Here is a 27,978-nt window from a genome sequence, read left to right as displayed (position 1 = left end):
ATTTATGACCACAACAAAAAGAGTTCAGAAAGTTTAATAGCATTGTAAGTAATTTTAAGGTAATTCACTCCAGATTTTGATATTAACCTTTGAAACGGAGTTCACACTACTACTAAATGGTAGCTGGCTAAGTCTCCAACAGACAGGTTTTAATTTTTACTTGCTCAAGGTTGTGAGTGAGGTGGACAGACTCACCTGTCACTAAAACATCAGTGAGCACTCAAATCTCTAAGAAAGGGGAAGAAAATTCAAAATTAGCAAAACGATAGCGCCACACTAGTTGTGCACTTTAACGTTAGCAGCGTTCAGTAGGCTTTCATTGACACTTCCTCTACTGCAAGCCATGAGCAATGCAGTAGAACTAAAGGAAATGTGTTTCAGGGAAAGAACTTTACAAGTGGTGTTACACACTCATCACAGAAAAATGTTCAGGATAAGAGCAAGCCCCTCTTTGATGTGTGCTGCTCCTAACTGAAGGACTTCTTTAAAACTTACTATGAGAAGAACTGAAGATCACTGCCCTCAACTCCCTTCCTCAATAAGTTTTATGTCTCATAGTGTACAAGGAGCCTACTGTATAATAGTGATGTCGCTGCCGCTCTCAAAAGCGTTCAAACCCATAGCAGTAAGCTGGCCTCGTCTCATAGCTGACCTGGGTCTGAGACTCGATCATGCTGTGCTGCTTGGGCCAGACATAACTACAGTACGGCATCAAGTCACACAGAACCACTGGCCTTGCTCATGCCTTCTGCATTTAACAGAACCACTGCAACTGCTTCCAGTCACTATTCAGGAGATTATACTCTCATCCAATGTGTTACTGATCCCTCCCAATACAGTGCATGGGGGCCCAGAAAAGTGGAAATCCATGATCCCATAGTGGACTTGTACAGTTTTTAAATAAAGCTTTAGTTTTGCACAACCTCATTCCTGATACAACTGCAGAACACACACTAATAGGATGGAATATTTAATGGAAAGGCCTTTTCACAACAGTGAAACCATATGTCATCCCTTTGAAGGGCATTCCTCATTTGTATAACTGTGTAAGTCTGATCGGGGATGCTAATTGCATGTTCTTTTCTGTTTGCTCGGCACCAAAACTTCAACACCGCCAAATGTAGCATACATAAACTGACACTGATGTGTTGTTATTCAACAGGATTCAGTGAGCACATACGACAGCAAAAGCAAATAGTGTGCCAAGCAGACACACTAAAAACAAGTAGTCACAGCTACCGATTATTTAATTACACCAGTGAAGAAAGCACTGCTTGACTGAAACGTATTTCCAGTAACAACTCCTCATACCCTACAATCACTTTTTTTAACAACTGCAAATAATGCTATAAACAGGTATCATTTAAGAATCACGTCTTTTAAAAAGCAGTCAGAACAATGATTTAATAGCGCTCTAGATCCAGAAAAACCTACTGCTTTTATTATGTCACCTACAAAAAGCCAACTGGAGTACAGTTGTGTAACCTGATCTTCTGTAATGTGGCTCTAGGTCACCATTTCTTTGAACCAACAGAAACATTTTGTACCCTCATCCCAGATTGTGTAACACACTCGCCTGTGTTCCTTATTCTGTCCCTACCGTGCACCATAATCAGGTTTGAAAAGAAAAACCTTGAAGCGCTATATGAAAGGTTGACTTTTTATTATTATTATTCAAAGCCTAAACTCAGACATAACAATCACACTACCTTCTGGTTTCAAAATGAGGATTAACGTTTAACTACACAGTCTTTTGCTCCCTCTTTTTTTCCCTAATCCCCAAAAACAAAACTTAACCCACACTGAAACTTTTTCTGGCAAGGCCCAGCATCAAACACAAGGCTGGTCGGTCCCCATGGCAACCCTGCAGAGAGGCCTTGTTAGTGAATCTCTGTTCCTGTTGCCTTTTTACAAGCGTCACATGATCAGGTGTGACAGGTGGAGGTCCCAGCAGGAAGGAGGAGACTCCGAGAGGGGTAAGCCTTAGAAATGGAGCTTCTTTAAAACTCTTTTTAATTTTCAAGTCTGTCAGGAAGAACTGAAAAGAAGTTGAGCTGGAGTGCTCTCAGTTCAAAGTGCCCTTTTTTTCTGTTTCATTTTCACCTTTTGCCTCAAGACTTCTTTGATGAATAAGCCGAGGTAAATAAATTTCAAAATAGTATCATACACCTGTTTTGACTCAGGATTTAACATAATTATATGGCATACATAAATTTAAAGGTGCAGCCTGCTATTTCTCAAGTCTCACTCCAGGAACACTGTCATTTTTTTCTCAAATAAATGGACTCTTACAGTATGGAATCCATCCCAGCAGGCTGCAGCAACATGAACCTGTAAGCAGTCTTTCCTTCAGAAACCCTAAACAGCAAAAATTCTCAACCAAGAGGTGAGAGGTATCATTAGAGAAACAGAAAGCTGTCATTAAATGTGAAATGGTGACTACTATAAAGAATAAATTCAAAAGTGTCTGATATGTTTTAACACATTTATTCTACTGAAAGCACAAAGTCTATTTAGCTGGTTGGTTGACACCATATAACCTTAACTGTTTAATATAAGGATCCAAACCTAAGCTACTCACATGCAGTATCTGGTCCTTCTGAAAACCCAGAACAATTCAGGATATACAGTAACAATTATAATGTCCTGGCACTGGAGACATATTGCAAATTAATATATCTTACCCAAAGTCTTCTAGAGAAACTAAGTTTATAGCATTACTTTATAATTAGGTTTGTCTGAGGTGATGGGAATAAACAATAGTTGGCCCCTTTATTTGTCTCTGCGGAACATGTTCCTATTTTTGTCTTGCTTGATTGCAAAATAAAAGTGGAACAAAAGTGCCACTTAACATGTGCTAAAGCAGTGTTTCAACACCGGTGTGCACATTTAGACATTAACAGGTGCGAAACCGGATGTTCAGCAATTTCATGAAAGGTACTTTTTTTTTATTTTGGAGTTAGAATTTCATAAGGTAAAACTAGTCATGAAAAAAAAAACCCTAAACCATTAGTGGCACAAATCTGATCACGCTCACAATACTCAATTAAATCAAAACCGTCTGGGCAGTATTTTTGGCACAGAATAGGCAATGCTAAATAATACGTGGGTTTGATAAATGAAGATGTAAATGAAATATCTTGCAAAGGTTGCGTAAGACTTGCAGAATTTTGTTTCCCATTTTGTATGTTTCCTACCAGTTCAGTGTGATTTTATAACACCAAAAATTGTGACACTTCACAAAGACTCTATAATTGCATTACACTGGCCTTTCACTGTCTTCAAAGCTCTATTAATTAATTTTTCCCAGGATTTGTCCCGAAATATATTTTCTGCTTTCTCATGAAACCCATCTCATGAGTGGATGTGGAATTTTTCATGAAAACTTGAAAACAGTCACTCTTAATGACAAACTGTTTTTTTTTCCTGTTCCCTTCCAAAAGATCCCCAGAATAGCCCCATGATTTGGTGCTAAATACACATTGGACGTGAAAGAATTCTAGAAACGGCAGTCAGTCCTCACAAGCCGAGCTTCAAAGGGCAGCAGCAAGGAGTAGGTTTCAAAAGGGGGGAGCCCAAATCTCTAGCATTTGATCATTTAAGGTTTGCCTTTTCCAGGCCCTGGCATACACTGAAATTCACAAAGACTACGACTTTGGAATTTGCACAAATGATACACACAACGTCACTCCTGAAAGTGGTGCCAGTACACCTCAGAAAAATACAGAGTGGCTCAAACAGCAGAGGCATTCTCTTAGGGAGCAGGCAGAGTATGTGCTGTGTGTAACGGAGCCATGACTCGCTGGAGCCAGGTCGTGTCTCTGGCTGAGGTGAGGTGTTGAAGGTGGGCATGTGGGAGATCTCATTCTCTCCAAGATCCTTAGAGGAGTCTCCACAAGAAAGCTGTCTTAAAACCACATTGTGGCAATTCTAAACAGAATGAGAACAGAGCACGAGATATTCCCCATTCGCTATTTTGTGAATAAAGGGAAAATACAGAACCCTGTGTAATATACAACAAGAAGACAGGGGCCAAACAAATTATTTTTGCGTAGTTCAGGCGGGTAGCTGCGTCAGCATGCGTAGGCTGCAAAGGTTTATTCCATGCTGAAAAAAAGAAGAAAGAGAACACAACGTTTCGGCCGTGGAGCCTTCTTCAGGGGTGAAGAAGGCGCCACGGCCGAAACGTTGGCCGAAACATTGAACGTTGTGTTCTCTTTCTTCTTTTTTTCAGCATGGAATAAACCTATTACTTGTTCCTTTGCAAATTATTTTTGCTGCGACTTCTCAGTACGAAAAAAATGTACACACAGAAAGATTATTTCCCCATCTTATTACTTATCTTATCTCTTTCCACAGCTGATGAATTTAATGTGAAAGACTGGGCATTAGCTACAAAGTCCAAATCCAACATACAGCCAGCGCTCTATTCTTCAAGTTAATTTTTAAGATGCACTACATATTTGAAACTGCACCCATGACCCATGAGATCATTTCAGCCTTGGAACGAGGAAAACTGTGTGGGGGCTTGATTCAGGTATTCCAAATACTGAAAAGCACTGACTATGCCACCTCGGAGAGACAGCCTGGAGATCACCAGCAACACGAGGGCTTGTGACACGAGTGGAAATTAGGTTTAGGACCATTCAAGGTGGAAAACAAAAGAAACAGTGGATTCTGGGAGACTGGAACCACGGCCTAATTCATGTTGCTTAAACTGACTCTGCGGGACCCTTTAAAAAATGGACAGACAATTATTAGATACTTTCAAATAAGCTACAGTACCAGCCAACATTCAAGTTGAGCCAGATGGGCTCCTCTCTATTTTCACCTTTCTTACATTCACATGTTCAAAGCCTCAGATCTTGGGTTCTTTCACAGACTTCCCCTGATACTCACAAACTTAACAATGACAAATGATGTGAGAACACTTGATATTTTAATAATTCTGTTTTAAGTTTTAATCTCTTACTGCTGGTATTTGTACAACTTTCAAATACTTAGCATGCAATTATAAAAAATGACACACAAAAAAAGATATTTGTTGAGGATGCAAACTCCCAACTGAACAGGGAGCGCTGGAGGCTTAAAGATTTACTATAAACTCTTTATCTTTATTTACTGCTGACAATAGGAAAAATGAAGAGAAAAAGTATTTTAACTGCTGGCTACGATGTGCAGCACTTCGGATCCAAGTCTAATGAATTAAACCTTGTCTTCACTTGACGTTTCAAAGAATTAACTACAGAATGAGTTAGCGGAAACAGAACGCACTGCCAAAACATTTTAAGCACTTCCTTTAAAAGAAAATCAAACTTTTATTCTTTTCTTTATTGTTTTTACATAACATTTGTCAAACGATGCACACCGTGATGTATACATTTCTGAAATTAAAGAGAACATAATGGCATTAACAGACAAAAAGAGAGGGAGTAAATGTGAGAGAGGAAAAAATGGCATCATTTCCAAACTTAATGAAACAGCATCCTTTAATTTTTTTCAGTAATTATAATAAAGATGGAAAAACACAATAAACGTCTCCCAGCCCCCACCTGCTAACAGTAATTATAATAGACTCAACAATAAATGGTAAAGCAGCACAGAGCAGCATCTTGGGAATTCTCAGGGGTCTGTGGATTAGCTCGAAAAGCCTGAATGATTAAAATACACTAATTAAAATTTTGTGTTCCTTGGTAACTCGTCTTCCAGGGCCCCTTGCGCTGGTAAAATGGGAATAAACGCGACAAAAGCAAACGCGGAATTTAGATTTGGATAAATAAACAAGTAAAATAAACTTTTTTTTTTTAAGGAAGGAAAAGGATGCGTATAAGAACTCCTCCGGAGTGTTTTACTTTCTCTGCCCTCCTCGCTACAGTGGGTTTTCTCAGCTTTTAGAGAGGAATAAAAAAACCTCTCTGTGAACCTTGGCATGTACCTGCTGAAACAGACACTCTGGATCTGAGCACGGACATGTTTATCAGTAAATTAAGTTTTCATCTCAAATTCAGACTAGCTATGGCTGCTATTGAGGCCAACCACACTGGGAAAAAAAGGATTTTTTGTTTAACACATAATAATTATTAACTGACACACTGATACATTGATACAACTGATACATTCCTGATGAGGAATACGTTCGTGTGAAGCATTTGTTGATTTAAACTCCGAATATTTCAGCAGACTTGTCAAGCTAAAGGCATTAAACCTGAAAGACAAATTCAAGAGACCTGTCTCTAGCCCAAATAAATGTGCTCATTTCAGCAAGACCTTGAAAATCAATATGTTTTTTGGGGGGTTTAAGGAGAAACCTTGGACCAATTAAAATCAAAATGAACTTCAATCCCTAAGTTCCACCAAGCGAAACAATATCACAAAACAGAATCTTATTTTCTCATGTTTAAAATACAGAAACCTCAGCAAGAGAGCTGGTGTAAATTATTTAATACCATATATTTCCGTTTTTAAAAAAGTTCTTAGGGTAACAAAACAACTTAGAATGATCTCATTTAGAGGTAGTCTTCCATCAGATTTATTAGCTTGTAACCAAGTGGTGGTTCTCATCCTCATGTTATGTTTTAGAGCTGCAGGTGGATATATTGGACCATGTGCAGATTTTAAATAGGCTGCACATCCAGGAATAGAAAGCTTGAACACACCGTTCATCTCCTTGTGTTCAACAGGCCAGGAGTTTCACTAACACAATGAACAAAAGAGGAAAAAAAATATAACATTAAAACAGGAAAGCTCGGAAGTCCCTACGCTTGGTAAGTCATCGCGAGACAACCAAAGCAAACTGGAACAGCCATGACACAATTCCTTCTTTGTTTCCATCTCTAGAGATCTTAGGAGTTTTCATCAGAAAATCAATGACATTACCAAACAGAAATAATTAATCTCTGGAACAAGAATATTTTATGAATGGCTGCCTTTCTTAAGAAAACCAATTCTGCAGCTTTACGTTTCGATGCATGACTGTCAGGCAGCCGTGAGGAACAGTCTAAGGCTCTTGCATCCTAGGTAGAAGTTTGCGGGTTCAAATTCCTCCTTCTGAGCAGGATTGCTCCAGTAAATACCTAGTTGTATAAATACAAATATAAGTCACTTTGAATAAAAACATCAAATAATAAAAAATGGCATTACCTGCCAGTTGATTTTTTTAACTTTTATATATAGTATATATATTACAGTTTTCACAGTCCTAGTTCTGGTTGCACATCCAATAACTCATTATGGGAAAATCTGGGGTATCAATTTATGACCAATTTTCAAGCCAGTGTTATTTTACACACTGCATATAATTCACATCAGGGCTTTCGGTTCTGACAAAGAACCCGGTTTGTCCACCCACAAACGCCACTGAAACACAGTCAAGTACAGCAGAAAGCAAAACCTGGAAAACAAGGCTCTCCATCACATTTAAAGCAGCATCTTTACATACGTTTTTAAATAATTAACAAACCTGAAAAAGGTTTAAAAAAAAACACGGTGCAAAAAATCATGTTGTCGCCACTTTATTTAAACACAAACATTTACATTTTGCAGCAACTGAACTGCTCTGCCCTGTACTGAAATGAAAGGATGACATTGGGAACACATTGTTTTTGCAATGTGCCATGTTGTAGCTGCACTGGAAATCCTGCTTTTAAAGAGCATGTTTTTGCAAAGCAGCCCCTCGGCCCTCTCCAGAGATCCACTGTTCCCACTCTCTATACATTAGCCTGTCTTTATAAATAATGTTGATCTGTTGTCTGGTGTCAGCAGGGACAACAAGGAGAGGAAAAGAGCCCTATCAGGGGAATCTCCTTCTCTTGCAAACGCAGATACACAACACACGTTCGTTTGAAAATGAACTCCTGCCGTGACCAGGAGTCCTGATATTGGCCAAAAGGTCATGACTGAAAAGACACCAGTGGAAAAGATTCCGGGAAAAATCAGGAGAGGGGGCCATGGTGTATTATTCTTGCTCAAAAGTCACATAATTGAGGAAATTCCAAAAGTGTATATCACACAAGCACAGGATTTTGTTTGTTCTGTATTCTCCATAATTGTCATTTTGAATGTATAACATATGCAGCCATGAGAAAGCCAATTAAAAGATTCTTATTAAAACTCCAGTAGGTCGGAATTTCTTTGGCCTCTGCTGGCGGTGTAGTCAAACTGCAGCTGTGTTTCTGCACATTTTTTAATCCCTTCTGGTATTACTGAAGAGGCTAAAAAGATTCAAAAATCCTGCTTACAAATTTAATTACCTTTTCAGTTAACCACAGCTTAGCAGTCAATGACCTGATATTTCGACTGCACACCAGAGAAGGAGATGAATTCGAAATGCATGGCACTGCTGACCCAGAGGGCACTGCTTACTGAGTACATGCAGGATGAAAATTGGGACTGTTGTCACTGCTGCACAGCCAGGACGCTAATGACGTGGGGACCATTAACACCACTGCACAACAGGGCTGGTACTGAAACTGGGTACCGATGCACACTCAGGCTGGTAATGACACTGGGGGTGTTATCAGTGTTCACAACTGAGACTTCTACACCACCAAACTGATAATGAAATCAGGATCACCGTCACCGATGCACAACCCGACTGGCACCAAACCTGGGACCCTTCTCACTGGTGCACCCCACGCCTGCTGTTTAGAGGCCATTATCACTACTGCACACCCAGAAACTGGGGCCGCTTTCACAGACGCACCCTCACACCGGTCTGCACACGGGGACCGTTCTCATGCGTGCACACTCAAGCTGTCCGTCTCGGATTTGTCGGCGCGGTCGTAGCCCCGCCCCCCCCCCCAAAAAAAGAATCTCCGCAGGCCACTGAATCAATAAAATACTTCTCAAGCGAAAGGCCAAAGCGAAAGGCCAAAGCTGGGGACAGCGGCCGGCACGCCGGGCTCCGGCGCTGGGGAGGAAGGGGCTCCGGAGGGCCCTGGCGGCCCGGCCCCGCGACAGCACGCACCGCGGAGAGCCGCGCGCCTCTGCCGGAGAGCCCACGTGTGGATGTGCTCTTTGTTAACACAAAAAAAAGCGAACATGACTTCTGATATAAAAACTTCTGCCTCATTGCAATTACACAAAAGAAATTGAACACTTTCGGGTTGCCCCGGTAACCTAATTGCATCAGTACATTGCACACAGGAGCCAAAGTAACTGAATTTTGATGAAAAGGCGGCGATAATTTACGGCATTGCGAAATTAGTTGCCGTGGCGACGCGTTAATTACATCTCAAATTAACAATGCAAGTGTAGTGAAATTAAATATAAATCATATTTTCTGCATAAATTATAGGGGTTGATTAGCGCAGGGCGCCAGGAGAGAGAAAGGTTGGGACTCAGAGGGCCTGTCGTGTTTTCTTTTTCCTCGCTCTCTCTCCCCCTCATCCCAACTCTGGGAAGAGTCTCTTGGTTACACGGGAGAAATCAGGAAGCATGCCTCTCACAGAAACGGTCCCCTGTTTTGTACACGCAGCCTGCAAGAGTCTGGTGGCTGGCCGTGCGGCCCAGAGAAACAACTGGAGGTTGGATAAAGACACCAGTCTGGAGCAGGAACGCACACGCGCCTGTGTGTGCACGAGAGAGAGAGCTCTGTCTACATGCCAGCATTACCAGAGTGAGCTGGTGAGGGGGGTTAAGAGATGTTGCACAGTAAGTAGTACTAAACACTGTTGCTGTCTCAACAAATGCAATGGACAGATTCTGGGCTTCTGGATTTTGCTCCTGTTGTTCGGAAAACTCTGTGCGTAAGCAGTTAAAAAAACTCTTTACTTGTTGCCCATAACACTTGAACCGTTCAAGTCTTTCCAAAATTGAAACGTGCAGTTCAGCCATCGCTATCACTGCACCACGGGGGGGGAGTTTTTTTTCTGCTGTACTTTTTCAGTTTCCAAAGGTGTTTTTGTTTTGTTTTACTTTGAAGCACAGGCTTTCAGTGATGTAAGTGGATACAGGCCCTTTCAGATCGTTACGCTTTCGAGAGAAATTCAACCCTTTCAGGCCACCAAGCTATTCCTTCTACCCATCCCTGCCATTCCCTGCTAGAAGGAGACACAAAATTCACTTTATTTGCCCAAGAGTAAAAAGGATCCTGCCTGGGCTGGAGCTCAACACGCTGACTCCAGCGTCACTGCAGTTCAGGCCTTTATACTGCACATACCATGTTCTTACTTTGTGCATAATTCAGCTCTCGCTCAGCTATGGTGCTACACAAACTCGTGTCTGCATTTGCATGACGTGGTGTGGGCTGTGCCCTGTTGGCGGCACAGTGTCAAAAGTAACTTTGTTCGGCTCGTTTCCTCTTTTGAGAGCAGTGGGTTCTGAAAACCGAAGTGACCACGACAGTCTTGCCCATCACCACCTTCAGCAGTCCACTGGAAGGTCAAGCTGGAACTCCATTGAATTTTACCATGACTTGTTTCAGCAACATGTGAGATCAAGTCAATCTTCAAGAAATACAAATTCATTTAAAAACACAATTTTTTAATGTTTTTGCATTGAAACATCACAGAGGACAAAGACACAGAGCAGCTACCCACTAGACACTGCTCCACTCAGTCCTTTACTGCTAAAACTGAAGAACAGGAAAAATAGTCTTTTTAAAAAGTTGTGACTTCTACAACACAAGAGACCGTTTCATAAACAAATAAAAAGGCAGTCACACCCACAAGATTAAGGCAGTGGTGCTGCAGGGTATCTCTGACAGTAGAGCTGGAAGAACATTGTAAAGGACACAGAGGAACTCTGGGACTGATGCAGGTACTGTCTCCATCCTGCACCTCCCACTATAAACACCTGAAAGGTTTGCTTCCTGGCTCCACACTAAGGCTTTTGTTTGACTATCTCTATGTCTACACAGCATATTTCTACAAACCCTGGACTCAAACCAGTATGTACACAATTTCTTTTTTTTTTCCTTTAGCTTCGATGAAAGCACTTAAAAACATGTTCCTTTAGAATACCTACAGAGTCTCTTTTCCAACCAGCTTGGTTCTTTCACAGCTGGGGAATTTTGCATGTGACTGGAGACCTTGCAGTAGCAGCACTTCTTCCAGTTCAGAGGCAGTTCCAGGCCTTAACTCTGTGAACCTGATGTGGCATCTGAGGAACAAAGGGTAGATTACATGAGGTTGCACTTGGTCTTTTAATGAGCTTTTCAGACTTAGAGGGACACTGTAAGCTGCCATAGCACTAGTGAGAGGTGCCACTAGACACTCCCAGTCCTAGACCCCAGGACACTTGCTGACAACCCAGGTTTCTGCTTTTACCATGTTTTCAAAAACAATTAGTAAACAAGTTTCATTTTTGAGACAGGTAGTGCACAAGGGAATATCACCACAATCTGTTCAGGTACCAAAACATGCAAGTGTTATAAACACAATATAAAACTGACAATTTTAAAATAAATTATGCCAATGCGAGCAAGTCAGCTGCAGACAACCGTGACACTGCTGAAATGATCATTAAAACAGAATTTCCCATAACAGTCAATATAAAAGAACAGTTTTCAAATATGACCTCATGCCAACTTCATAAAAGGCAATTAATACTATTTCTGAACATGCATAATTGCTAAATAACTCCCACATCGGTTTTGATTGTTCAGCAGGAGCAACGTTCAAGTAGGCTCTCTCTCATTTTGAACACCTCTTTCCCCTGCAACTTTAGTGCAGAGAAGGCCACATGCAGGTCAGCTCTTCTCGCAATTGAGCAGTAATTATTCTATGAAAATCACTTTAGGAAAAACCTTTTTTTAAGTTCTCTTAGTCAATGTTAACAGAATACCACAAATATGTTTAACGAGGAATACCAGCTACAAACATTCCAGTACTGCACAAGAATGAGAAACCTCCACCTCTCTCTTGACACATAAATGCAATATAAAGTCTGCTCTTTAACAATCATGTCATAACCTAAAAGCAGAAAGAAAAAGCATGGTGATGAGAGCACAGCAGGTGTACAGCATTCAACGCCGTGATGTGATCTGAATGTTTAGCATTCAGAGCCGCGTTTCCGTTACGGGGGAACAAGGTTCCGCCGTGCTGTAGTAAGGGTTCGCCGCTGACAGATTTGATGTTGGACTTTATATTTGTCATTAACCATCACAAGCATGCAGACCGGGCCCAGGAGAAAGGGGAGCAGTTGCTCCTGAAGTGAGAAGAGTGTGTGGTGTAACAGTTGGGGCTCATGACCCAGAGGCTTGTGGGTAGCAGAGGCTTGTGGGTAGCAGAGGCTTGTGGGTGTTAAGTTGCTGAAGCCATGGCGGTCAGGGCTCTTATAACCATCAGCAAGGTGCAGTAGTTAAAGCACCTATACGAAGAGCGATCTGCAATTCTGGGCACTCGACATGCAATGGTCTGGCTTTCTAGCGTGTGTGGGGGGGGTCGTTGTATTTCTGGCTGTTAAATCGAGAAACATGGCTTGTGAAGAACTAGACAGGTAGAGTGAGAGGGAACAACCTCCATGCTTTCCCTTCTTAATTTAGTCTTCTTTTGCTGGGACACCCCAGCAGTGTAGGTCTTGTAAATCCAGTGCAGATAGTACAGTGGATTCACAAATGGGGAGCTAGCCTCGGGAAAAGCCTAGAAGCATTTCTCCGAGTGTGTCAGCCCACTTCCTTGCTCGATCTTCTGCTTACCGTGTGTCAACAGGAAATGCCTTGACCGAATCTGGTGGCCCCACTTATTTAAAAATAACATTAAAAAGCAATCACAACCATCAGCTTGAGCATTACAATATTACAAGTTTCTTGCTGTGTCTTTTTTTTTTCAGACTGGTGAACCCTTCTACCAGACCAGAAAAGGGCTGAAGAGCCCCTGCACTTAGATGGAAAAGATGCCTTTTGCTCTGAGCTCGTTTTATCCCTGTGTTATTCATTTTGTTTTGTTTGTTTCCTTCTGAGGCACGGAAGAGCTCTGCAAAACTCAGGACCTCACATCTGGCTCCAGATGTGCCTGAAGGGCGTTTAGGAAAGGCCTGAGGGATACAGCATCGACTTGACCCAGATTACTTTAACTGATACGGATGAGTTTCAGCGCCCCTGCCAACAAGCACCAGGGTCCAGGAAGGTCCCAGCTCAGTCCAACATTAGCGGGATATTCAGATATTTACACTGACCCTTTATGGATCCAAAATTTACCTGGCAATTGATTTTCAATTGGTTCTGGGAGTATTTGCAAGGGCTGATGCACCTGCAGCAGGAATGCATTGTTCCCTAAGCCATTTCTAGTGTGCCCTTGATTCTGCCTTACACAATAGCAGAGGGATGGAAATCAATGAATCAGATTTTAATACCACAAAGGGGTTCTCCCTCCATGTTTTTCCACTGTGTAATGCTTTAAAAAAAAGGCTTTTGTTGCTTTCTTTTTGGTGTGTATACGCACAAATATTTTCCTCATTGCCACAGCAGAACAAGATACCGAGCATATTTTCATACGTACAGTATATACGGAATAAAAACAAATCGCAGCGCAAACGCAAGAACTCTAAAAATATGAGGATATTTTCAATGCAAATCGAATAATTTTGAAACGAGCCAAAACTGATGCCAGCAATTATTTCCTTCTGTACGAAGACAACGGGAACACCTACAGTATCTGGTTTTAGGTGGAACACGGCAGAAGGAAAATGTTTAAAAACCACACTACTATGTCATACTGATTGATTTAATGAATCAAGAAAATATCTGACCACTGAACTCCGATGACGTAACTATGTCACACTGCAGGACACGTTCACTATGTGCGTGTCACTCACAGTGTAAAAGTGTATTACCACACACGTCAGCAAAAAGCAAATTCAACTCTTCTTTAATCTCATAAAAAAGCTCAGATAGAAACCAGTTAATGATATCAGCTTCCTGATTTAATTGCAAAGAAATATGTTTTACTAAAACAGACAACCAACACAGAAGCTAACATGTTGATGTTCTATTGGGCAACTGGCAATTAATTCATTTTAAGTTTATAGTCCACTTATTAAGAAAAAATGCTTGCAATATCATTTGTAGTAACAGCCTCAAAATCTGCTGGCAATCTGCTACTTGATTTGGTGAATAACTGGAAATGTCCTATAAGAAAGCCCTAAATGGACTTCGTCAACACCCTGAACTTACCCAGAAAGAAAGTACTGTAATATGCATGTTTAACAATTCAGTGTTACTGACATCATGGTCATGAATATCTAGACCTGGAAAGACCTCGGAATTATAGTTTTTACACATATAAAAAATGCAGAAACACCACATTCAGCAGACGCACTGTTTTAATGATAATTTCATTTTATAAAATGAAAAACAACATAACTTTGTGGAACAGGAGTGAACTTGCTCCCATATTTTGATGATTTTATTGTAGCTGTAAAATGAGTTTAATTTTAGTTCAAACAAGCGTGAACATGTAATTAGGCTGAATGAGGTGTACCGTAAGTTTGTAAATCACAATATGTAGACACGTAAGAACAGCAGGCACTCTGGGATAAAAACACCGCATCAAATGGATTTTTTAAAACACTTACAGAGCTTGTGTTGAAGTCTGCGAAAGTATACATTTATTTTGTACATGTTCTTGTCCTTGTTTAATTCAAAATATATAACTAATGCATCATAACAACAGTAGAAAACAGAAAACATTTATCAGCAATATCTCAAGTATAAAAACTATTTACAAACTTTACCAACTGCAAAACCTTGTGGTGTCTCACCAGCCCAGATATTTAAATAAAAAGAAGCAGAATAAGAAGCAGGAACTAGTAGTTTAATTGTTGCTTGTCCAGGGAAAGCTTTAAACCTGTTGAAGAATCTCACAGTGTTTGAAAGTGTACAAACTCAATACTGTATGCTGTTGTTCTGTATTTTTAGTTATCACTGAAAAGAATATTCATATGTTTAACTTGCACAATGTTTAACTTGCAAGTGATACAGTATATGCATAATTCTGTTTTTTATATAGCTGAACACAAATGTCTTTATTTCATATGCATGAGAGAATGGACATTTCCAACACCACATATGCTGGAAATCTGAGTATAACTTTACAGGCACGGATTCAAAAGATGTTATCATTCAATAAGGAAACATACTCATTTTGTTTTAAACCTAGCATGGTTTAAAACAAAATGCTATTGCCTTCCAAACCAAGGCTATAACTTGCACAGACAAGTTTACTAGGGGAGGCTGAGACCCAGAACAGTTCACAATGCACCAGTCTGCAGTAGTTTCATCGTCTTGCACACAACTGATTTTGTTTTAAGAAAATGTTGTAAAATAGCACTTAGGCCTGCTACTGGTGGTGGTGCATTCACCCTTGGGGATTAGTCTCAGGAAAACAATTAGAGAGGAGCTGCTCTCTGACTCTGCATGGAGCAGGAGCTACTACCTGTGACCAGCGCAGGCCAGCAGATCAGGCCTCAGAGGCTTTCTCTGCAGAGCTCTGATATAACCTCAGTAATGCAGGCCAGTGTCTGAATCTACTGGAACAAGTCAGCTTTTCATTGTATTACCAGCTCCAGCATTATGCTCCTTCACTCTGAAGCTCTGTAAATTTAAAATATTGAACGGAGAAAAACAGTATTTAACAGATTACGGAAGATGCTGTCTTAAATTATTTTACGAATCAATCCAATAAAGACAGCAGTGCAGTAGTTCCACGACCATCACCTGTTGGTTAATATTGATGTATTTTGTAAATTGAACTGTGTGTCCAACGGCTGTCTTTGGCACATGCTGACGTGCGATGAAAAAAAGAAAAAGAAGCAAAAAAAGACAACGCATCTCGTCGTGGACCCCAGCAGGGCCCGGGCACAGGCATGCAGTCGCCCAGTTGGGCAGCTGGACTGCACACCACCAGGCGCGCGCGCACCTCCCCCGTGTGACAGCAGGGGCGCGCGCGCCCACGCCAGGCGCACAGCTCGCCCGCCCCCCCCACCCACGCGCACTCGCACCCTCAACTGGAGGCGACGGGGGTCCGTTTCGTTCTCGAACCGCGATTTCAACACTTTTCGTACAACGTTAAAAAAAAAAAACTAGGACAAATAAAGAAAAGTGCTTCTCTCTTTTTTTTTTTTAAAATGCACCCCGGTCCTAAAAACTCCCATCTCTTTGAAACAGTTAAACAGACCGCTGCTTAAAACCACAGCCGCAAAAGATAATAATAATAATAATAAAATAACTTGTTCGGTGTGCACACACTCCTATCCCCGACTGCCTCGGATGTATCTGGTCCTACTTACCTCAGAGCGCCGAGACGCCTCGGGAGGGATGTCAGAGGGGAGAGCGGAGCGCAAACAGAACAGCAACAGGAACCGGCTCGAGCCATCTAAATTATTCATGGGCCAGATGGATTCTTTTTCCTGCCTTTTTTTAAAGAAAAGAGACCCATTTCACCTACGGTTTTCTGTACCCCCCACCCCCAGCACCACCACCCCCGTATTTTATTCTTCGTTTTTCACGTGCGTTTGGAGAAAAAACCAACAACAACAAAACTCTGCGCTGCTATATAGGCTAGACGGAGTGTGAAATTAAAACCGATAGTTCCACAGAACAAGAGACCGAAAAATGCCCTAGCTTTGCTTCTGTACTTCTCTCCCAAGTCACTACAGTACAATGGCCCTTTCCCTCTACTCTTCTGACACACAGACACACAGGCAGAGGGGTTTTTGACCTTGTGTGAAGGATATAAAAAATCCTACTGCCCCGGGGGACTCTAACTATCTTGCATATTGCTGTTAAAATGTCTGCAAAATTTAATACACTCTGCGTGTCATCTAATCAGTCCTTGGATAACCATTTTTTTTTTTCCAAGACAGCAGGTTTTTTTTTTTTCCACAGCTTTTATTTTTGTCTTTGCTGTGCGTAAATAAACCCGGGATGAGAAGTGATTTCTGTTGGGGGGGGGTTCAAACCTGCAAGAAATAAGATTTTTTTAAAAAAAAAGTTCTACGGCAACTGAATAATTGAATAAATATACAGCTATGAGCTGCAGGTTTATGTCGGAGAGATCGCGTTGCACCCGATAGGGATGCAGGCCGCGTGCTCCGACACCGGCTGTGGTTATTGAAGACAACAGCTGCGGACACTGTAAAAACACGTCCCAGCTTTTCTGTCGACTTTTTAAACAGCATTTGGCTTAATTTCCTCTTATCCCCGCAAATTAAAACCTCTACGCCTCCCGGAGCGAGACCTTAGAATCGAAAATCAATCACTGGTGTTAATTTTATTACTGATCTTTTTTTTTTTCAAAAAACAACCTGTTGTTGGTTTCCCGATTCTCACCAAGCACTAATTCAGACTTAACGTTTGACAAAAATACTTACAATTGTATTATTATTATTATTATTAAATTCGATGCTACGACTGACTACTAATAATAAAACAAACGATTTAGCAACGATTCCATTGGGCTACACTATTTTAGATTTGGCTTAACACCTTTCTTGTTCCGTTGAAACTTTTTTACCTTTGTTAACCAAAAACAATCCGGTACCTAGTCAACTAGTCATTTATAAGGTGTCAAAAAGTGCAATGTGAAAAGCCGACTAATAAGCGAAAACAGCAGAAACACACATGAAAGCGTTAAAGAACAGGTGGACGTTTTTCACATGGATTCTAAGACTTTGTTTTACTTAATTTAAAGACGTGATGCAGTTAAGAACTCTTAGACAAAACAGACTGTGTTCTGGAAGGGTTATGTAATTAGAGTGGAATAAAAGCCTTTTAGAAACAATTTATAAACTGGGAACCCACCGTTATTACTGCGTCACTCTCCTCAAGTGGTTCGGTTGAATTTTACAGCTGCTTTCAAAACTACTCATTTCTTCGCGGCACTGTGTTCTCCGACGACCCCTTTGTCATTTTGGAAGTGCCGGTGAACATCATTTCTAAAATTAGACCGGCACCTTTCAAGGGTTTGACGCGCCCGGGAAAAGAGTAAATAATGTAATTTAAAAAAAAATAGCTGGCAAATGGTTTTCTGTTCTAGCGAAATGCCGAGCACTCATAAAACCCGTTACATCTACTTAAAAGAGAAAAAGAAAATCTGTTACCTTCCGGACTTCTCCGTCCCAGCAGTCACTACAATTCCAGATACTTCTAGGCTAGTTTTGCTACAATTTCCCAATCAGTGCCATACTCTTGCAATGTCTTAACACAAGTCTGAGAAACGTAAACAAGGAACTAATTTGGTTGTGAATGTGTGTGTACGGGGGCAATTGTATGGTATACAACATGATAAAATGACTTCGTTAGCTTGATGTGAACTTTAATAAAGGGATTTTTTTTTAATCGACCATTAGCAACGGGGTTATTTGTCCTTTCTCGTTTCTTTGACCTGACCAAAGCAGACCTGAACACGAGTAAAATGAAGGTGGCTTTAAGTTATTCACTGTGAAGGCCACTGCTTTTATAGACACAGGTATAAAATACAAGAAGAAGGCTTTGTGCGTTATACCAGCTAGTACAACGCAAATCAAGGAGAAACGGTTTTAACCACAGTATACCCTTACAGAACAAGAAAAAAGGGACAAAAATCACAGAGCTGCGCTCCAAGCGAGATTTTATTCCCATAACAATTACAGTATTCCTGCTTGCTAGTGTCATTTGATGAACTTGTATGACAATTACAAAAAAAATGATGTGATGTACCTTATCTCACAGCTGGTCAGCATGTACTGGACAAATCAGCTCATTCCTTCTGGAATTCAATTTTTCCCCCCATATAATCTCAGCCTAGATGATGTCATCCAGACTCTTAAAGTCACCTAGACCCTAAGCTTTAAGTGGATGTCATTATGATCATGCTCTTGCTACTGTTTACAGTACAGCTTGTACAAATTGTCTTAAACTACTTTAACTCATACTGCCCATTGCTGTTTTGATGTTAAGCACTGTGGTTGAAATTAAAAGCCCAGTATAAACAGAAACGTTGCACCTTGAGTACAATCAAGTGAAATCAAGAGAAAAAAACTCCCAATGAGGGGACTGTCATGTCCTTCCCATTTTATTGTCATGCCTTTATTTTCGATTGTTCAACCGTCTTGTCTCCTCTATATATTTTTCTGTTACTTGTACAAACCAAGTATGGGATAAATTAAAATCCCTTCTGTGCAGTAACGTCAATAACTGTCATGTGGTGACATCATCAACAATAAAGAGAAGCTACTGCCTCCTGCTTTAGAAAGGTCAGAGATCCGGTTCTGGCCTCTCCTGCAACATTTCATTTTACGGTGCTTGAGACTTGATCTGAAATTGTTAGGAGACATCAGGACAAGGTTAGATTTCGTCCACCTCTGACTTCGTACCAGCAAGACATTTCTGTAAGAAATATCTGACAGGCTGTTCATGAAACAAGCCCTTCTTGGAATCCGAAAAAAAAACAGTGAGGATGCTTAATAATCTTTAGTCTAGTTATTCATTTATTCCCTTGCATTTACTTTCAGGGGTACCTTGGTGCACAGAAGGCCTAGTTTTAATGATTTTGCCAATGTAGGTATTTTAATTAGAACAGCTCATTCTCAAAGGACCCATAAGTTCTGGTACCAGGAAAAGAGGAAAAGTAAGTTTTTATTGCACAGATGCTTATAAATTTATCAGCATCTATCTGTTTTCTGCGGGGCCTAGTGGAAAAAAGTGCTCTTTCATTCTTTTTTGTTCTTTTCTGTCTCTAACTCCAGATCCTGGCAGAGTCTCAAAGCCCTGGAGCAGCAACCCCTCAGTGTTTCCTATGATCTACAGCAAAGTCTGAGACTCAGAGAAACAAAACTTAACAAACTATATAATAGGAGGCAGCCACACTGCGGCTGGGTAAATAAACACTGGCATATGATGCAAAGACAGGAAAACACACAGTAGGTTGTAAATTCACATTTCAAATTGCTTCCTCATGTTGTGCAGAATCCCCCTCTTTAGTTTTTAATTAAAAATTCCTATCTCTTTTTATGCTTCAATCTCTGTCACAAATGCGTCTCCTTTTCTCCACCAAGCTTAATTAAAGTTTTGCATTTAAAAAAAGACAGAATTCTGAAGAAATAGACATTTCACTTTAAGGGTGCAAACTAACCATCAATGTCTGCAATCACTGCTTCATCTGTGCGCACCAGGCAAGATTCGGGCTTGCCAAAGTCTAATGTTTGTCCAATTTTTGTTACGCCAATTTCTTTCTGTAATTCGTTGGAGAACGTAATACTAACCACACAGGCCACATGCTAATGTTATAATATAGTGACGTGCCAGGAGGAGATTAAAGTTTCATACACTCCCATGAGAAAAAGTTCACCACGAATCCTTTAAAAAAGTTTAATTTGGCACATCAATAAAATCTTAAACCAGATTCTTATCAACAACTGATTTAAAACTATTACGCTGTGCAAAGATGTGTTTCTTCCTGGATTTCTGACTTGCTGACTTTTAAGAGTTTGGCCCAAAAAGCCACAGACTTTAAACCTGATTTATTTTGCATAACGTCTAATTATATACACCAGGAAATGTTCAACGAGAGCGCATCGTAAACAAGGTGATCTTGATACTAAGTAGGCACATAATGTACTGTGGATCCCAACCTGTTAGAAACCAAACCAGTCAATATCAACTTATATTTGATATAATGTTCATTATCATTTCTGAAAATGTTTTTCTACTCCATGTACACGTGTACCATATTCTCACAGGCGTCTCCAGCTTGTGGCCTTAGGCATCACTTGTTGCTTTTGTTAAACAGACTTTAAGGAAACAAGCCTAACTGAAAAGCACACTTTCTAGTTCACCCATAAAGACATAGCCTCTCTAAGGTCCTCTTTGTCCTCCATTGAGCTGTCTAGGGTTCATTCTGATGAAGCATCTTTCTCCTTCACCATGAGGGATTTCTGATGAATGCAGTCTCTAGGGGGCCTTCCTTCCTCGGTAACTTCACTTATAAATGAGGATGATGACTTTTAAAAGGACGAGGAATCATTAACACAATAAGTAGCCGCTCAAACTTCCATTCTGTACTGCAGTCTGGCAGCAATTCTGATGCATCTGCACCAAGAAAAAAAACCTTTACTCGGAGAGGCCATTTCTGTTGCAAAGGTTTAATGGTTCGGTAATATCTTGGCCACGATACAAGTGTTCTTGCACTGACCTGGTGGCGAGAAAAGTACTTTCCACGAAATGATGTAAAAAGTAGTAATGGAACAGGACAAACAGTGCCCCCCTCTCAGCAAGGTCAGTTAATGTGTCGGCCCTCTTTTCTAGCTTTCATCTAAGATCACTAATTTCCCCTTTCCGAGTCGGAATCAATCAGAAAAAGACTACGGGTGGGTGAAATCATACTGATGTTACTTATCAGTCTTACATCTAAGGATGTACAAAATACTTTGTGTAAAAATCATACTTAAAATCTTATCATAAGAGTTTCAGAAAAATAAAGGACAATCTAGTATATTTTGGAAGACTTGCGGAGCAATCTCATGGGAATGTCATTTCAGCAATTAAAACATGAAGCAAGCGGACACCTCTTCCATGTACAATTTGGGAATAACTCATTTTACCTGTCCAGCAGCAGGTGCACTGGAACACAGCTCCCTGTTAAACAGCTGCAGCTAAGCAGCTATGAGGATCAATACATTTCACAAACAAAAATCAATTGCATAGATGTTTTTTACAAATCCACTTTGAAAGTTACTATTCAAAAGTTGTCATTTTGTAAACGGTTGATTAGATTACATTTTTTCAGCGTGCTGTGTCAGAATGTACTGTATGTGCTCAGCACTGCAAAATTGACAATAACTGAAACTCACTTGGGGGTGATTGCAAGGGAAGTAGGCTCTGATGAAGACTGCGATGTCCCCTTTCATTTTACAGCTAGGAAAAGGTTGTTGTGACCAGCTTACACCTGTGCCGAAGTGCATCGCACTGACCAAAACAAAAAGACGTGGCCGAAATGCACCGGTGAAGCTAATGTACACTCAGTTAAGGCAGGGCTGTGTTGCCTTTAGTGCACAAATCTGGCTCACATTACATTAGAGGAGAGTAATGCACTCCAGTAAAAAGGGCTGTGCGGCTCTGCCACCCCTCATTCATTAGCTCTTCTTTTTGTCAGCCAGGGTGACAAGCAGGCAGATGGTCAGGCAGGCACAGGCCCACCCAGAGCTAAATGTGCAATTCAAATTTTAAGTCTGGTTTTTTCGTTCTTAATGTTCTACGGGAGGAATGGTATCCACCCCTGAAGGGAAACTTTTTCCAGTGGTATTGCACTGAAACACATGCGGGAAAAAAAAGATTAAAATAAAAATAATCAAAACTGAAAAGAGATTAAAGATCGCAGTGCTGTGGGAAGAGGTGGTGTTAACCACAAAACTTGAATTTGTCACCACTGCGTAATTCACAGATGAAACTCTTCGATTTAGGGGTGCTTATGCTTATTGTTTCAAGACTTTTTGAGATCCAACTTATGGACTTATTTACTACCTACCCCCAAGTTCAATTCATAACACACGTTATGAAGTGAAAAATCAAACATGGGTAATTGTGCACATCTTCTTGTGCTCCAACATAGCAAACATGCCTCTGAAATTTATACCTGCCTTCTGCCGGGCCGTGATGCTAACTCAACAGACACCAGAGCATGAAATTAAATGCTTGTTATTATGCTGCTGTAGCACGTCAATTCTGCGTTTCAACAAACCAATTCTGTCTATCTTGAATGCCTTTATTTGGAAACTTAAAACAGTTTCCTCTGGCAGTTCAGTTAAAAAAAAAAACACAATTTGATTAAAAAACAAAAAAAAGGACTAAAAATTCCTGAAATTCTACTGAGGACAAGGGGTTAAAGATGCAGACTAACATGAAACACTGCATGGATTGTGTTACTGTAGTGTCTAAAGTTTAAATAAATATACTCTTTTTGAGGCCTCGCAAAGGCCACATATCAAAAAAGTCAAGACCCTCCCAACAAGATTAAATAAAACCCACAGAATAATACAGACTCCCCAGAGGGAACCAAAGGGAAATGGCTTTGTAGCAGGAGGGGGGCTATTTTCAGGGGGGCCGGACTGGTTCAAAATATCTGGCTGCCTGCAGGAGTGGTCCTTTAGAGTTTGCAGCTGAGCTTGTTTTATTAAAAGGATGTTTGAAGGCATTTGAACCTGAGACACCAACAGTAATGGGTGATTCTTTTGGGTTTTTCTGAGATTTTTGCAGAGTAACTCTACCATAAAAAGCTTTTTTTTTTTCATTGTAGAATGTAGATATAGTGTACAATTTGAGACTTTAGCCAAAAGGATTAGAAAATATTTTTTTAATGTGTCAGAGAGGTGAACAAATATGGGCTGCAGATCACCTAAAGCTAAAGTGCGATAAGTACTTGAAAAATCAGAGTGCAAATATTTCTACACTTGTGGCACGCACATTCAAAATGTATACTTTTTTTAAAGCGCTCAATAAAAAGGCAAGCGTGTCATGCAAAGCACTAATTTGGCTTTCTTTGAACTTTGTAAGGGAATAAAATGTAATGTTACCTGTAAGAAAATGTTATAGCCCATGGCAGGTTATTCATATTCTGCAGTTACAGTTATTGATGTCATCACCCTCTTGTTAAAAAAAAGGCACAATGCAAATTTGCTAGGGAAGAATCTGTATTATTACACATCTCCTTTCCAAAGGCTTAACTGTTTTTCTAATGTCAGGGACTTTTCGATGGAGATATCAACAAACCCTAGCTGTGGCATTTTCCATTGCTTATGTCTAACAGGACAGTGTCTCCAGTCTAATGTGATCAATGGATTCAGAGATGAAAGACAGGCCCTCACTCTAGCATACCTGTGCCATTACCCGAGACTTGGAGAACACCAGCCCCCCAAGAGGAGCGTTCACTGATGCGACTGCTTGACCTTTACGTCCAGCACCTTTGTGCGAAACTGGTTCCAACAATACCGTGAAAGAAACCTCATGCCGCAAAGAGATACTGTGCCTTCACACTCATCGTGGGTGTCTAAAGGGAGGCTTGCACCCCGATGCTCTTGCTCTCTGTCGGCTGAACAAGAGGTCAAGCTTCCAGGCTCATGAGGAACGAGCAGCATGCAGGCCTGGACGCAGTATGACGCACTCTCCTTCATGCCCCACATTTCTGCATTGTCCCTGAGCTGCACACCCAAACCTTTGTGTCCTCCTAGGACAGGTGGGGTGGGGTCTTCCAGTTCTGTGGTTTACCAGTATACATTACACCGACTAATTAAACAACAGCAGGAAAGTTTACATATTAAATTTCCCGCACGACACACTGAGATCCGGGGGTGATGTGTTAACGACAACTGGGATTTTGCACGGATTAAAAAACGGTGCTCTCGTTTTTTGACAGGGCGAAATTTGAAACACTGCGCACAGACTCCATAATGGGCAGAACGGAATAAAAAGGGCTTCACTAACCCGACACTCCCATTAGGGCCGTACTGGAAAGTGAAATATTTGATCACGGAAGGGAAATTGAGCAAAAATGAACTGAAACCAGATATGGATGACTTACTTTACTCCTGGCTTTCAGATATGGATGTCACTCAGTCTTAATAAGCTTTTTGAATTTTCATTTTATCACAGAAAATAGAGCCAGTCTTGGCGCAAGAAATAAAATCAGTCAGTTTCACTCTAATGGATAAAGTAATGGAGAGGTGAAACTGACACAACACATACACCCCCCACCCCCCATTAATATTATAAAAATGAAAGCAAATTCACTTCTGGGGTTTTCATAGAATCAATTCAAACTAAATATTCCCCTTTTCTGCAGCTTTATTTCATAATCAGTCCAACAGATACAGCACTTTGGAGCACTTGAAGCAGGTGATCGAACACAGGAGTGTCACTTACTCTGCCCTGCACGCTGGGCAATCTGCTCCTCCGCCCTCCACTCTATTAGACAGAACTTGTGGCGGGATCTCTCAGAACCAGCCTCTCCAAGGTCGATTTTCAGTGCTGTTTCTTCTAACCTTACTGACCACCCCCAAAAGGGAGGTTTAAATGACCCACTAGATTTGTTCTACTGTTTATTTCACAGCTGTTGTACAAATTCTTTGATTGCGTTTGGGTGCTTCCGAGGCAGAAGAGGCTTGAGGCCCACCACATGAGCTGGTTGGGCATCATGGACTCCTCTTGTTTGCACGCATGTCAAACACAAGTTGAGAACTGACTGGAAAAGCCTGACTCCCAGAAATGCCTCTTGGTAACACCTTGGGTTTTTACCACGTTACAGCTGCTCCAATTGACCCTATGAATTTCTACTGCCAAGTCCCCATTCTAGACCTCATTGTCCAGCTTATAAAGTAGAGTTCCAGTGTTCTAAGTTGTACAGTAATAGAGAGGAAGAAAAAAGGATTTTCTTGGTTTACAAACTTTATAGAATTCACAACAAGTCTGCAGCATCTTCGAGAACACATTGTGATGCCAACAGGTCTCCATGTGGAAAAAACTGCTCTCGTGGGAATAAAAACAGAACTGTACCAACTAGCCGGAAGGAAGAGGCAGTAACAATAATGGGCCATGTCACAAGAACACAGTCACGGCACATGAAGATGGGGAACATTATTTATGAACTTGTCCCACCACCACCACAGGGGGAGGAGCCTCTCAGCAACGGGACTAGGCCACTTAAGACCACTTAATTACAACTTAGACAAATTTCATGATTATTCCAAATATGTATTAAACATTGATTTTGTCATAAAGAATATTATGGCACAGTTCCAGCACGGCTCTGTGATTTAGCTGCTAGTTCAACTCCAGGTCAGTGTCGGGGGGCCAGCAGGCCAAAAACCGAGACCCCGCCAATTACTCAGCCTGGAGATCAATGAGAGGTGTCAAAGGCCTGGCCGCTGAATTCTCCCATCACATCTCACCTCGGAGGCCAGCGGGTTTTTCCTCTGCGTCTTCTGATCCAGAATATGATAACCGAACGCTCAAGCTTTTTTCCCTTTCTCCTTATTCACACGTTAAACTGTCTGTCTTTGGAAAAGAGAATGGCGCTGCTGACTTCGGCTCCGATAGATGACCTTCAGACACAGAGGGCTCCAGTTCAACATGTGGAGCTACAGTGTCATTGTTGTGAATATTTCTGTAGTACAAGTCAGGAAAGGGGAAAATATGACTTAGTTTTTATTCAAGGGCTGTTCCAATTACCCCTCTCATCTTTCAGATTCCAGGGATAACTGGAATTTAAGTGTTTCTTTATTTAAGCATACAGGCAGGAAATGCTCAAACTAATGGAAACCACTGAGTGCTTAACAGAAGGTCCGCGGGAAGGTTAGATTCTGGTCTCGCACACTTCTTCTCTCCTGCATACATTGATATACATCTTATCTTCTGGACTTCCCTTTGCACATCTCTCTCACACTCCTCCCACCGGCCCATCCAGACCCCTGTAGCAGCTCCCTGGCTCATTCCTTGTGAGATTAAGGGGGGTTGGGTCGGCCTCAACCTTACAGTCATTCTGCCTTTCTCTCAGCTAGGTAGGTTGCACTAAATCCCTAAAGGTTACACTAAATTACACTAAATTAGGATCTAAACATACTACCAAAATACAATATATATGTCATATACTATAACAATATAACCTCTAAACCCTGTAGTGCCAGTTCTGAATCCAAGTTGTTTGTGTTAAGTGTCTTCTGACACTTCCTTACAATACGGTCCAGCACCTACTTTGACAAAGTGAAACCTGTTGTGTAAGAGGTGATGCACAAAACACACTGGAGAGGCTGATGAAACAAAACACACACAGGTTGTGCTTCGGACCTCCTCACTGACGGTGTTTTTGGGCAAAAAGGAAGGAGTGTGACATCAAATTGATAAATTCCTTGCGTGACATCATAAGGTCACATAAAACTGAGGAATTGTCTGGTTGGGAGAAGAATTGGGGAAAAAAACATCACAGGAGGTAGTGAACGGCTGACTCCTTCTGTGAGCAAGGGATTAATCAGATTTGATATGAAAGATGTGACATGCTCCTTAAACTACATAACTATCGTTCGGAGAAGGCAGCCATCAGTCAGTCTCTACCAGACAAGCTGAAAACTGAGAAAACACAACTTACTAAGCAAAACGATGGTCAGTTATGAAAAGGATGTATCATTTGCATTCGGTAGGCAAACAAGTCTATGGGGTTTTTGGCATAAAAAAGGTATACTGAATTCATTACCAACAAGTACACACACACAGATTTTTACACCTTAGATGAATACACATGCAGATTTTCACAGTAGCTTAAAAAAGACTCAGAAAACCAATTTTGACATTTGTCTTCCTCAGTTCTCCTCTGGGCTATAAATAATTCTGATGAAGACAGATGTCGGAATGTGTATTGCCCAACCGCAGTCAGCACTGCTCATGACTTACGTTTCATCAAAATCGTGAATAAAACATTGTCTTGCACGAATAAAACTTTTACACAGGAAGTCTGTAAACAGGGATGTGTGTGGAGCTGTCTCGTGCCCCTCGCACTGGCGGAACGGTTTCCACCCAGCCTGCCTGTGCGCTCATCCAACAGCTCTCTCCTTGAAGATAAGGCAAGCAGGACTAAATCCAACAGGACTAAATAAAAACCGGAAAAACAGCAAAACAAGCCTGCTCAAGAGAAATATCCAGCGCCTTATATACAATATCTGATGGCGACAGATGTCTTTGCTGAATGTCTCTGGCGAGTCAGCCCGAGCAGAAGCGGTTTCCCCATGCTCTTGTCAAGAGGATCACAAGGGGTGAAATACCGCGCACAAAGGCCTTTTTGAAAAGCCCTCTGAAGGATCAGAAGAGACGCTCCTCCAGAGGCGCGCGGAGGCTGGGGCTGGCAGCGGCGGCCGGGGTCGGGCCCAAGCCGTGGGGACGGGGCCACCCCAGATCGCCCCCGGCCACCGCGCAGCTCCGCCGGAGAGCAGGCAGCCTGCGCCTGCACAGCAGATGGGACTAATGATGTGAAACAAAACAGATCATTGCACTGGGTCCGCAGCACCTGTAAGGAGCCGCGC

At 41.3% G+C, this 27,978-nt stretch overlaps 1 protein-coding gene across 6 annotated transcripts in view; it reads right to left on the bottom strand.

Moving 5' to 3' along the window:
• Nucleotides 1-27,978, bottom strand: part of casz1 (castor zinc finger 1) — a 242,887-nt gene that overhangs the window by 155,235 nt on the left and 59,674 nt on the right. For 4 of the 6 annotated variants that reach the window (XM_069184059.1, XM_069184057.1, XM_069184061.1 and 1 more), the window contains exon 3: nt 16,228-16,351. The exons of 1 other annotated variant lie outside the window; for it this stretch is intronic. The gene's annotated coding sequence lies outside the window, so the exon portion shown is untranslated. Of the gene's footprint in view, nt 1-16,227; nt 16,352-17,740; nt 17,900-27,978 lie in introns of those variants that run through there. One more of the 6 variants, XM_069184060.1, reaches the window with a different exon arrangement.

The sequence above is a fragment of the Lepisosteus oculatus genome, chromosome 25 (genome assembly GCF_040954835.1).
Source record: "Lepisosteus oculatus isolate fLepOcu1 chromosome 25, fLepOcu1.hap2, whole genome shotgun sequence".
NCBI lineage: Eukaryota > Metazoa > Chordata > Actinopteri > Semionotiformes > Lepisosteidae > Lepisosteus > Lepisosteus oculatus.
The sequence above is the reverse complement of the archived record's forward strand: the minus strand, read 5'-3'. Positions and strand labels throughout refer to the sequence as shown.